Source organism: Lonchura striata, chromosome 4 (assembly GCF_050655825.1).
Source record: "Lonchura striata isolate lonStrDom1 chromosome 4, ASM5065582v1, whole genome shotgun sequence".
NCBI lineage: Eukaryota > Metazoa > Chordata > Aves > Passeriformes > Estrildidae > Lonchura > Lonchura striata.
Genome location: NC_140706.1, coordinates 8,119,747 through 8,133,418, shown reverse-complemented (window position 1 = coordinate 8,133,418; position 13,672 = coordinate 8,119,747). Strand labels below are relative to the sequence as shown.

At 40.4% G+C, this 13,672-nt stretch overlaps 1 long non-coding RNA gene across 1 annotated transcript in view; it reads left to right on the top strand.

The window, feature by feature from the left end:
- The first annotated feature begins 257 nt into the window (after positions 1-257).
- LOC146767517 (uncharacterized) overlaps positions 258-13,672 on the top strand; it is a 36,882-nt gene continuing 23,467 nt past the window's right edge. Inside the window, exon 1 of the long non-coding RNA XR_014954658.1 lies at positions 258-924. This is a non-coding gene — a long non-coding RNA (uncharacterized LOC146767517). The remainder of the gene's footprint in view (positions 925-13,672) is intronic.

Below are 13,672 nucleotides of genomic sequence, written 5' to 3'. Positions count from 1 at the left end.
GCAAGTTTGTCCAGATATATGAATGACTACTTTTCTCCTAGAGGAAAAAACAGCAGAATAACTGAGTGGTTTTCTGGAACTAAACCTGTATTGGTGTGATTTGTGAGACTCCCACTCATCCTGGATTCCAGAAATGAGTTGTTCTAGTAACAATTTAAATCTCTCTGGAAGGCAGATGAAAGCCTCAATAGACCAAACTCAAGACTTTGGGAAGGTTTGCACATTTATTTAGGAATTTGGTTACCTGACCTAAGCCTAAAATATGAAGGCAGCGAGTGCTGTTCTCACTGAGAGAGGTCAGTTAAACCTGAGCACAGCTCTGAAATTCCAGGGCTCAGCCATTGAGTTTCCTAATAACTTGGTTTTTGTTATTCTTTATGTCTTGCCAGAACCACAGCAGATGAAGAAAGTAGAATTTCATCATCCTAGCAGTTGAGTGAATACAATTTCTGCATTTATCAAGTACCAGATAGCTGACACCAAGGCAAACAAACAGGCAAATATGAGTATGTTTCTTTATCTTTCGGCTCCCTCTTTACAGATCTCCCCAGGGCAGAAAACCTATGAAAGCCAAAGTGTTCTCACAAGGTTTTCTTTTTAGCTCAATTAATAGCCCTTTAGAGGTCCCCTCCACCACAGGCTCCTTTGGACACCAATGTTTTGTTGAACTTGCACACCCTTCCTCTGAAACAGAGTTAGTCCATAACCATCCACAACACTCCGTGCATTGATGAGCAAAATGCAGAGCACCAGTCACAGGTTTCTGAAGTGTGTCCTCAGCCAAATCAGGAACAAACTCCTGAGCAAATATTCGTCAGCCTTTCTCTCTTATATGCTTCACTTAAAACTCATCTGAGATCGTGAAATGCTGCATTAAGTCTCATGGTTCTGGGCAGACCCTGATGCTGTTGAGCTCTGTCACAGGTAAGGCTCATTTTTCACTCAGCCAGTCTGCCCTAAAGCAGGGGTGGCAGACATGGACTAGACAGAGAGTGGCTGCCTTGACCTCCTACATCAGTAGAAATGTTGATGCAGTTTTGATTAAGACACAAAGTGGTTTTTATGTTCAAAGTGCAGCTTTACAGGCTTTCTTCTTAGGGCCTTCTTCTTATAAGTGTCTCTTTCTTGTAAACAATTTCCACCTCCCCCAGATGAAATTCATTGTCCTGCAGAAGTACCTGATTAGTGTTTGGGGTGGGGTGTATGTGTCTGATGTGTGTGGCTGTTTTGCTGAAATCTCTTATGTTTAGAGACAGTGCCCATAAAAAGAGCAAGGATGAAGTTACTTCTAAACCACACACTGTAGTAACAAGTGTAAAACAAGAGCCACAAGGATGAAGAGACATGGTATGTCAGTGGGAGTGAGCATTAATTATCAATCTTTTGTCAGTCTCCTTATTTTCCTTACAAGAGACCCTTACAGACACTTCTAGCTTTCTGTTGCTGTGCAGAAAGTAAAGCAGATGTCTGGGGGGGCCAAACTCTGGAAGCAGAACTGAAGTTGGAAATCCAATGAAATGGATCAGAGAGGTTTTCCAGAAATAAGAAAACTGCTGACGTAGAGATGGAGGGAATGATCTGCTTTTCCTGTGCATGCCTGATAGAAAAAGGATGGGCTTAGAGATCCAGGTTAAATTGTTATTTCCTCAGCCTTGGTGAAGCCAGTTACCCAGCATGGTGTTCTCATTGCTTGAGCACCAAATCTTGCTGTCAGCTGTTGTTATCTACCTCATTGCAGCCATCTCCTTCCAGAGCAGTAAAGTGTTTCAGTACGAAAAAAAAAGCAGCAAAAATGTTCCTTTAGGCAGAATATGAGGGAATATGGAGTTTAAAGAATTATTGCCTGTTTTGCTGATGCCTGAAGGAAGGCCAGTGAATTCACAGCTACAGACTTGCACCAAACTGCACAAAACTTGTTCTGCCACTTTCAAAAAATCCTGACTTTCTCAGCACCCTTCTTCCAGATTTGCCTTGCTCCACTTCAATCCATGACAGCTCCTTTTAGTTCTTTGCTGTTCCTCCTTTTTTTTCTCTCTCACCTTTCTCTGACTGCCTGTAATTTTAACTATTGAACTGACCACTCAACCATATCCCACAGAATTTGACTGCACAGTAGTTTGCACCTCACCCCTTAAACAAAACCGCAGACACAACAATAGGGCATTTTCTTCAGGGGGAAAAGAAAACAGAAAAAAATGGATTTTTTTTTAGTTTCCTTTGGGGAAAACTTAAACTGAACAGGCCCTTGCAGTAGGAGGAGATTTCTCCAGCAAAGTCATGCACTCTTAGACCACACCAGGTGGTCTTGGACCAACCAAGACCTGGGAACAGGATCTTTGGATTAGGAACCCACAGGAGTTGGCAATGCCTGTTTTACCCTGCTGCCACTGAGCTGGAGAGCCTTGAGGACCATGAAGCACAGGAATAGGTCTCTATTTTGGCAATCATTGGTTGCATTGGCTGCTTGAGGCTGCTGGTAGCTAAGGTGTAAGGAGAGAATAGCTCCTCACACGGCAGCACCAGAGCTGAGGAAGAAAAAACACTCCACAGAGGATTAAAGTCTCCTTTGACTGGTTTGTTGTTTTTTGTTTTTTTTCCTGGAGAAAATTGCTCACAGGCACAGGAAAGCTTATGGCAGTAGACCCTGGGATGGCATCTGGGCCAATCCCTTGAATACCCCTCAGACCTTTATCAGGCTTTAATTCAGAGAAAAGAAACTTCTCCAGACTTACCTAACTGTGAGCCAATACAATGGAGGTCACAAGTAAAAACAAATAATGAATGGAAACATTAAAAGAGCTGCTTTAAAAGATGCCAACTACTTTCAATAATTCAGTGAATAGCTGCAGCAGCAGTATCTCTGCATAAAGGCATGTTTTAATGTTAGTTATGGCCAGTGCAAGGAATTAATGCAGGTACTAAAGTAGCTTTATTTAGAGAGGTGAAGCAGCCAATTCTAAAATGAGCACTGCTACACAGATTGTGAAAAGTCTGCTGTGAGAAGGAAGCACAAAATTGCATCCTGAAAATGAGAAGCATTTTGAAGGAGAAATTCATGGTAATGTAAACTGGAACTTTTCTTCAGTGAATCACTTAAAATGAAACTGCTCCCTTCTCCTTATTCTTCTCAAGCTGCTGACATACATACAAATGTGTGTTTGACCGGCAGCTTATTTGGAATATTTCTCTCCTTCCGTAATGAAAATGTGTTATTTCTCTAAACAATATGCCACTCAATACCAACAGAAGTCTCCTTAGCAGATAGGACACAGTTGTAAGGCTTCAAACTGTGCCAGGGTTAGGATCTAGGAAGAAAACCCTGGTAGACTCAAGTATTTACTTATTTAGCAATTCTTTCCAAGGTCATATTTTTAAGCTGGAGGGGAAACCATCCTGAAGAGTAAACTGAGTGACTGGGAAGTTGAAGCACAGAAGCTTGCTGTGACTGAGTTAGTAATGCTCTCTTTAAACAGTGGCCCCACTGAAGAATTGAACTTAAGTGCCTCGGCACAGTAAAGCCTATGTGTTGTCTTTGGGAAGCATTTTCAGCTTAATAGAGACGAAGTTTCCTTTATGCCTGATGCAGCAGCACATTTCATTTCACAAATTTCCTTTTCCACCCATTTAAGCAATTAACTTGGAATGAATGAGATGCCAGATGAATATTACTGCCTTAAGAATCAATAGCTGGTTCTGAGGTGGCTCTGGAGAAAAGAAGGGTCTATATTAGCCAGCTGTGCATCTTGACATCTTGCCAAAGCCACAGCACCTCAGCAGTTACTCAGGAACACTGTACCCATGCCTCTGTGTGCCCCACTTCAGCAGCAACTTGTGCCCTCTTATTTCCCTCCTGCTCTGGCTCATGGGCAAGGAATGGTGACCTTTTGGGTAAAAGAGCAGAGCAGAGGCTTTGCAGGTTGGCCTAGGGATGTGCAGCTTGCACCCCAGGCGTGGGCAGGCAGCATGAGCAAATATGGTGTTAATTACTCCCAGTGCCACCACAGAGTCTACAAGTCCTAGTAAAAACTTCTTACCTGGTAAAGCTGAGCCATGTGTAGTAAACAAGTCATTTTGCTGCTTCCCACAGCTGGTATGAAAAGGAAAGTGATGAAAATTCCATTATGGGTAGATAGAAACCTGCTGTCCCCTTGGATAACTCATGTGCACTTACAGGTGCCTCATTCAGCTCTGTCCTCATGTGGATCAACTTCTGGTCCAGTGAGGTGGCTCCTGAATAGAAGTGAACAGTGGCCCCCTTTCAGGTGCCTTCAAGCAATCATGGTGGGCAGAATTGAACAAGGAATGATGTTTTGATGCTGCCAGCTCACTAAGCATGTCTAAAACATGCTGATGAAAACAAATGTAGAAAATGATTGAACCCAATAAAGCAGTTTTCAAGCACAGAGCTGAAACTCGTCTGAATCACCCTTCACCTGGAAGACAATATCTTATAGGACAAATATTTTTCATTTGTAGGATGTTCACTTCTGGAGACACCTCACCTGGAAAGACAGGATCAGGTTAAGCATGAGGCACATGGAACAAGAGGCTTCTCTCCAAGGAACTGCTCCCAACAGGCAATAAGGGACAGACTGGAATGAGGAGCTTACTCATCACCTGATTATTTGCCAGTGAATAGTTAAGGCCATGAGAGGTTGTGAGAGAACAATGAACCTCCCCATGCAATCTGTTGAGGTTATTTTCAGCACAGGTCAGCACTTTCAGGCTGAAGTTTGAAATGTGGATTCTTATACTGTTCTTGCAAGACATTTGCTCCCTGCCTCAGGAAGCGGGCACTTATCACTGTGGTTATGTGGTCTGCATGAGCAAAGCCTCACACTCACAGGAAAAGGGATCCTGTGCACTTCTGACAGTCCACCTTGGCAATGGGAGCATCCCCTTTCCAGGCTGAAGAATATCACCCTGTCCTTAAAAGCCCTGGGCAAGGTGGTGGGTGGGGTAAAGAGAGACGGGAACATGCAGGGAGCCTTGGCTGTGATGACTGCCTGTGATGACTCAGCTGCATGGTGCTCCAAAGCAGCCTGGGATGCACATCCCTGGGAAAAATCATGCCTGTCCCTTTGGGGAAGAAAGTGGGGAAAATAGCACTAGAAATGCTGCATCTGCAGCCCTGTTGAGTGAGGACTAAGTTATGGTAAAATGAGTGGCTTTTTGAGACTGGGCTTTTGGATACATAAATTTCCATGTAATAGTTCTTTAATCCAGAGCATGGCAATAAAAAGGGAAATTGTGCACATTTCATTTTAAGCATAAATCTATTTTTTCACTGGCTTCTTATTTTGACCTTGTAGGTTTGGCTGTCTGTCAGAAAGCACCACATCCGATCCTACTAATTCTTTTCTTTAGGTCCTTCCTGTCAGAGAGCTGATGTGGTTTTGGTGAATTCCTGCACAAATTCACTTCATTCAGTTTGACCCTCTGGTATTAACAATAAGCTTCCTTCTAACAAGGAAACCAACAGAATTACAAACATATGCCTTCAGTTACACACAGGTATGCTGACACCTAAAAGTCTGGATTTTGGTTCCTACATGAAAGCAGTTCTGGTTCTTGGGGGCGTTGGGAACACGAGCTCCTATGGTAAGGCTTGACTTCAGGCATAGAAGATTGAAAAAGTTGGCATAATAGTGTCATCATAGAAAGTGACAGCCATGAAATGGTGTGGAAATCACCTTAATGTCCTTGTTTCTTAAAACAGCTTCCATCATGTGAAGTTTTTATTTTGGGACCGTTAAAAATACCCTTAGCATGGACTGAATTATCTTCCTTTCTGAGGTTCAGACTTTTTATTTTGTTTGTTTGGTTATGTTGCTTTTTTGGTTTGCTTCTTTGTTTGGGTTTTTTGTTGTTGTTGCAGGTTTTTTGGTTTTTTTTTTTTTTTTTTTTTTTTTTTGGTTTGTTTTGTTTTCTGCTGGAGGGAACTATCCCACCACTAAAACTGAATAAAAGCAAGTGTGCCAGATTGGCGTCAGTTTTGTTTTAACAAACACTTCAGTTATGCTTAATTTTATAGTTTTTGCTTTGTCACTGTGTTTTCTCAAATGCTACAGAACTGCATTCATTTTAAATGAGCACTAAAGCAAAGTGAACCAACACCAAGGATTTACAGACGTGTTTATGACGGAAGCAATGTTGTAAAATCAGGACTGACACAGCACGGAGCAATATTTTGGTTGTACTGGATGTGAAGATTCTCTCCCACTCCCTCAGCCTATAAATTATTGCTGCCACATCACTCCTGAACAAACTCATCAAATCAGTTGTTTAGAAGTTGAAACCTGGTAGTTCTTAGGTCAAAGTATCTTTTGTATTAAAGTATACAATCTATGCTAACCACTTTTTTCATATCCATACTAAAAGTAGGTGGAAGAATTGTTATTAAGAGCCACGGGTTTAAGAACTAATCTAAGTTGCACAAAACAGAAAACAATTAGAAATGGAATGAAATGTCTGGCAGTGTGAGGGGCAGGTGCCATGCCATCAGATCTCCTTTGTGAAGGAGACCCCTTCTACCTCCAGTCTGGTCCTTAACACTCAAGGGTGCTGACTTTGCTCCCAGTGATGTTTGCAAATATGTGTACACATTTCTGGTGCATGATCAATGCTGTTTTTCAATTTTATTTCCTGTAAACCACTGCTAATTGGACCCTTTTTTGGTAGAAATGTCAGGTTACACTACTCTTTCTGCAAAGAAGATGGTTATAAAGTAAAGGTTTTCAAAATCAGCTCTGATGCCGAAGAAGTATAATGGAGGAGAAATGTTTTAATTAATGAACAGACATGGAATTCTATTTTCTTATCACAGCAGTGATCCATATATATCCCATGATTCAAATTGTAAGGTAACAGCTTTCACAAAATATTTTAAAATTATGAATTAATTATTGACACTTCTAAATTCTCTGTAAGTTTTTCTAAAATCTTAGAACTAGTATTGAAAATTGGAGAGCTGTAATTAGCTTCCATCATCCCCATTTTTTGAGAAAGGACTCCTGGATGCATCTTGTGTTTCTGAATACAAATAAAGCTCTGCTTCTGGTACAAATGATTGCTTTAGAAAGGTTTTATCAAATAATAAAACATACAGTCCATGTCTACCAGTTGTGAGAAACAAAAATTGTTTTAGAAATGTGTAGGTTGACTAACATCTGTGCTAATGTGAAGTAAATACAGAATTTTAGCCAAGAATGTGAAAAGCAAGTGTTCACATATGTATTTCCAATCCTTTCTGAAACTTATTATCTCCTAGAGGCCATTGTTTTACATCTCGTGGCTCCTATTGCCTTGCCCAACCCAATAGATCTGAATATCTTCACTCAACAGATCCAACACCTTGTTGAAGAACCTAAATTTTCACATCAGAACTCATGCTCCTAAATAAATAATAAATAATTAATAAAGCTCAGCTGCAATATAAATCCAGATTTTGGACAGATGGCTGCTTCACATTAAAATTTGTTTTCCAGGAGTTTGCTGTATACTTTCCATGGATACTCAAAAGAGTAATTTCTTGGTATTATGATGTTAGCCCATCAGTAATCTTCAGTTTCCATCTCACTTGCCACACCCTATGAATCCATTTAGGCTCCTGCTGACCTATGTTTGTGAACATTGCAGGGTGAATTTCATCACATGGCTGGGATTTACCATCCCCTGAGATGCCAGTAGTAGACTTTGAGTTGTCCTATTTTAAAGCTACAAGGCTGATTGGCACTGAGAATAAATTGGGATGAAAATGCTGATGTCATGTCTTCACAGCTCCTGAGAAATGTGTCCCTTCCCAAGTCACTTGCTATCCAGATTTCTGGCCAAGGTGCTTTTGATAGACACTTTTCTTTCTTCCCCCTTGATGTGAAAATGCTGGTTTGCCATATTTGAAATTTTCAATTTAAGGTCCAGGTACTCTTTTCTCTGTGTTGGGGATAAACTTTCTGAATAAATGGCAAGAGCAGTCCCTGCCTCCGAATCAAATTGCAGCACTTCCAATGACACAAAAGAAAAGACCACACTTATTATGACAGAGAAGCAGCCCCTCAATACACCTAATTCAGATCAAGTTGTGAAACCTAGAAAATCTGTGTATCAAGTGACCATCAAGGTGTCAATCCTTCCTGTTGAAGATACTGCTGAACATTCCTTGAGTGGAGACATACAGGTGATGGAGTCAGGAAAAAAAAACAACAAACAAAAACCAGAAAGAAATTGAAATTATTGTTTTCAGCCCCAGATATTGCTGACTCTTGTCCCAGTGCCAGCCTTGGGCCATATTGCATTTGTCTGCACATCTCTTTACATGGCATTGAAAAAAGAATGGATCAGATGCTCTGTTTATTTATTTATATGGTGATGTTGCCTTGTGGTACTCTCTGGAGGCACAAAGAGCAGTGTGTGGGCCTGAGCAATCCTGTTGATTGACATTTCTGCATAGATTTCTATTCAAACCTGCTGAGACCTTACCTGGATTTTAGAGGACTTGTCAGAAGCAGAGCTAAACATCAACATAAGATTCATAAGCAGTGCAAGTCCTTGCAGGCAGATGAGTAACTGAAGGAACTCAAGTAAAAGCAACAAAAATGTAAAGATAGACTGACAAGTTAAGAAAATAATTAGAAAAGCTGCATTGCATGGGAGACAACTGGTGAGGGACATGCTTGTTCCAGTTTCTTTGAGGTTTGAAGCACCAGCCAGCAAAAAAGACTATTTGAAGATAAAAGAATTGTGAGGATTCTTCCTTACTGACAGCTCTGATCAAATGCATACCATCCATCAAAATACTGCATATATAGACCAAAGAAACGAACTATGGGAGGGCTAAGCAATGGAATAAGAGAGGCTGTTAAAAAAAAGGAAGCATATTCCTGAAAAAGGCGAAGCTGTGTTCAACTGAGGAAAAAAGAAGAGAACTATTTTCTGTAGATTGACTATAACGGGTGGTGAGACACCAGAAGAAGTTGCCCAGAGGTGCTGTGGATGCCTCATTCCAGGAAATGTTCCAGGTCAGATTGGATGGGGCTTTAGGCAACCTGCTGTACTGGAAAATGTCCCTGCCCAAGGCAGGAGGGTGGAACTAGGTGACCTTTAAGGCCCCTTCCAAACCAAATTATTCTGTGATTCCATGATTCAATGAAATAGGTAGATTCAAAAAGAGAAATCCAAAAATTACTTTGGAATCACCTTTGAAAAAGGCATAAAGATTGAACAATAATAAATTACCTAGCTATATTATGAATGTCTGGCAGAGATTTTGCAGACCACTAGACAGTGAAGTTGAGAAAGTATCAATGAGAAAAAGCAACAGCATAAAAGAGGAAAGAGTTTTTATTTTCCATATTTATTCACCATGAAGCCTTAATGCATATTTTGTCTGCCTCAACTCCAAGGACAAAGAGGAAATATTAGGAGAAACAAATTGTCAGCATCACATATAGTTCATTAAATGAGTTCTAAAGAAAGGCAAGTTGGAAATAATGGATCTTCTGGCTGTGGAGTGTGAGCTCTCATTTAAACCTACCTTTTAATAAAATTCTTTAAGTGGAAACATACAAGTTTGGGTACCAAGCAAGTGGTAGAGCTTATAGTAAAGAAAAAGATTGTGATAGGTGAGAAAATAACCTTTACTAATTTATGTGGGAATAATTCAAACAGCTTCTGTGACAGGAAGAGAAATCCACTGTGTTCTTTGAGGGATTCAGTGAGCACATAGACAAAGGAGAATTGGTTGACAAAGTCTAACTGGATTTCTTAAACACAATCAACAAAGCCCCTCAGAAAGCCTGTTAGAAAACCCACTGTGAGATAGGTAAGACCTTCATGTACAATAAACAGGAAATAATGTTCAGTTCCCGATGTTTGCCAGAGGCTTTCCAAGTAATGTCTGCTTGTGCTGGAGCTGTGCAACACACACGTGTTTATATCCATAAATGACCTCCATGTCTGGTGAAAGCACAGACCTTCCTCACCAGCCCAGACAGGACTGCCTCAGGGTAAAAATGAAAGTTCACTATGAAGATATGCAGAGGCAATAAATCAGCTTCACAATACTGATATGAAAAAATGCCAGATGGAATTCAGCACTGATAAATCAGGGTAAGGCACCTAAGGAAAAGCCCCCTCAATTAATGTGCATGCTCTTCAGATATGTTCTTAGCCATTACCTTTTAGGAAAGAGACCTTGGAAGGATGACAGACAGGTCTATAAAAAGCAACTTGATGTTCTATAGCAGTCAGAAAAATCTCCTCTGTTTGAATTTAATAGCTGCTTGGAGGGGAAACCAGAAAAGAAAAAGTCCTTATGCCACTTTGTAAATCTATGGCATGAACACATCTGCAATAATGTACACCAGTCCAGACTTTCCACTTTAAAACCTATGTGATAAAACTTCTACTGTAGTTGCAAGTGGATGTAGACAAACAAGACCTGTTAATGGACATGTCTTATTAGAACAGTCAGTAGAATAAAAAAAATAAAATCAACGTAAGATTGGGTACAACCCTCTCTAGATCTAAAATAAAAAAAGCAGCAAAGAAATGGTCTTATTCAAAAAATCTAGCTTAGTCATTCTAGCTATAGATCTAAGTCTAATAAAAATATTAATTACAACTATCTAAAAACTTGTATAGTCTAATACAGATGTAGAAAAGGTATAAAGAAGCTTTCAGGATATGGCATGGCACTCATACAAAGGTAGAATAATCACCTCTGATTATATGAAATTGAGAGAAATGTAGAGAGAGCAATTAGAAAATGAAAGGTTGATCATTTTCTAATACAAGATTCATAGAAATCAACTGTGAAACTAATAGGGGGCAGGTTTGAAACCCAGAGGAAGAGGCATTTCCTCATACAGCACTGAGTTAAACTGTGGGTCTCTTTACCACAGGATGTTGGGGAGGCTAAAAGTCTACAAAGCATTAAAAAGTGACCAGACCAAATAGATCATCGAGGGAAAACCAACCAAGTATTAACTGCAAGAGCAACAGCCACTGACTTAGGAAAGCCATAAGCCACTAAGCCCTAGAGCTCGAGGAATTTGCAGGGACACACAATGATATTTTTATTTGGTATTTGTATGCTTCCCTAGGCATCCATTTTTAGCCATTAGTAGCACAGTGTGTCAGGGAGATCATTGCCCTGACCCAGCACTGCCTTCTGAATGTTCTGACACCTGGGCTCAGCAGAATGCATCAGGATCAGGCTCAGGGAAGAGCCCTAACTCCAAAGGTGGAGCAGAAAGATGATTTAGTTCAGTCCCTTTGGTGACAATAACAAGGAGGGGGTGGAGAGGACATGCCTGGTATGTTGTGTCCACCCTGGCTGGAGCTCAGAAACAGCAGGTGCTGTGAGCTGAGGTGAGAAGCTGGTTTGGGAAATGATGATGGTCAGCTTGAAGAGCTTGAAGGGGTCAAGCACTCTGGTTAGGAGCCACAGTGCCACTGTGAGGGGTCACAGTGCCATCATTGGGCAAGCCAGGCCAGACACTTGATGGCCCTCCCGTGCCTGGGGCTCAGCACATGGCATGGCCAAAGGGCTCCACGTTGATGTCCTGGCTAACAAAACCTGTGGCTTTGAAGGGCAACACCAACTGTGCTGCCAGACTTCTCCCTTGGGAGGGATTTTATTCTTGTCCATGCATTGGTATAAAGCACAAGTGCTCTGGCTTTAGGAGGATTTGCTATTCTCATAATGATATATGTATTTTCACAGAGCATTGTTCATGAATGGGGTTCATTAAAATGAATCTGCAGGTAACTGCTCTGTTCAACTTTTTGACAAATAGCTCCAACTCAATGTGTAACTCCAAAGGGGCCAGGAAATTAAAATATAGCCCCATTCCTCAATAATTATTAATTTCCTGTCACTATTTTCCTTACTCTAAGAGTAAGGAAAGTTCTAAAAATCTTTAGAGGTTGATTAAAGAGTAATTTGTTAGTGGGATGAGGGGAGGGAGGTGAAGGAAAGGGACAGAAGATTATTTCGGAAAACCAAAAATAGTTTCACATTCCCACCAAGAAATGACAAATTGTTATATACACAGTCAGACAGGGAGATGTATATTTTGTTTTAAATTCCAATTTCAAAATGTACTGCATAAAGAGAAACCACAAATTGAAACTTCATGTGCTCATGCTGGCAGCAACACCAAACTTACGGTTTTCTTCTAAAAATAATACCCCCAAACCCTACCTAAACCTTCCTGAACCTCCTGTCCCCTCTTTAATAAGTCAGAACACAGGGTATTTTGATTTCTTGGTGACTCTTTTCCTTTCCTTTGAGTGAAGGACCAACTACTCTCAACCTTACTCAGGTAATATTTCCATTGGTTTCAATGAGAGATTTGCCTAGCTGAGGTGTACAGCATTTTTCCTGGTATTTACATGAAATTAAGGAAGGTGACAGGAATGAGGAACAGTCTTGGCAGGAGAATGAGAAGCAAGCACCATTTTGTAAAGGGATGGAGAGCAGAGAAGGAAGATAATGATGTCAGGACCACTATATAAAACTTTACTGTTTTTCCATCTTTTTAATTTGTCCCTTTTAAACAGAAAGACCTTTGAATTTGAGTCAAATATCTAAAGAAGATGAATTTGGAGGACTCAGTGTTGGTCATAGGAAACAAGCCACATCAAAATCCCCCAAATAAATAATCTCTAATTTAAGAAAACTGTACCACAGACTAAAGACAAACCAGTCCTTTCAGCTTTCAGAAGAGAAGTCAACATCAAAGGAGGAACCTGAACTAGAAGGCTAGAAATGCAAATCTGTTGGTCTTTTCACATTCAAATTCTCACGATTCTTCCACTTCCTTTTGCAGAAAAAGAATGTGGTCAGACTTGGGGGAATGACTTCACAGCTTTTATTAAAGGGTAGTGTAATCCTCCCCTGGATAATTGGAGAATCATTATAAAGAGGAATAAGCAGTAATGATCTGTCGCAGTTTGAGTGCCATGGTTTGGAAGTTCTGACCTATGGGATGTTAATTTCCCAGTCTAATTACATGAAAATGTGTAAATATGAGCATTTGTTAGGAAGAGAAGTATCCTGCTGAAAGGTGAGTGGCATTGAGTTCTTTCTGTTTTTATGAGGGGGAAAAAGGCTCCTACCCTGTTAAGTAATATTGCACATAATAGTAAGAGTCCAATATATAAAAAAACCCAAACAAACAACTAAACATGCATCTTCATTTTACTATTGTTCCATTTTACTGTGGAGGTAGGGCACAAAGAAGTTAAATGCTGTGAGGTCCTCGAGCAGTGGTGGATTTGGACTCCATTGGGTCCATCCAATAAAAGCAGTGGCACTGAGGACACTCCCTGCTGGATGTTAAGTGCCAAAATTTGGGTGGTGAAACTGCCACCATCTTTGACTGTGTGTAAATCCTCCAAATTCATCTTCATTAGAGATTTGACTCAAATTCAAGGGTCCTTCTGTTCAAGTGACCAACCTGGATGGCTTGGGGCTCTTGTAGACTCTAATCAAAGCAGGACAGGAATTATACTACATTATATGTAATTAAGAGCAATTTCTATGAACTTCCTGTTATTGTTCTCAAACAGCATCAGAGAAACCTTAACTGCTTGCAGCATCAACACTATGGAAAACCCCCCAAACCACTGGAACAATACCATACAGAATAAAATTAATTAATTGTTA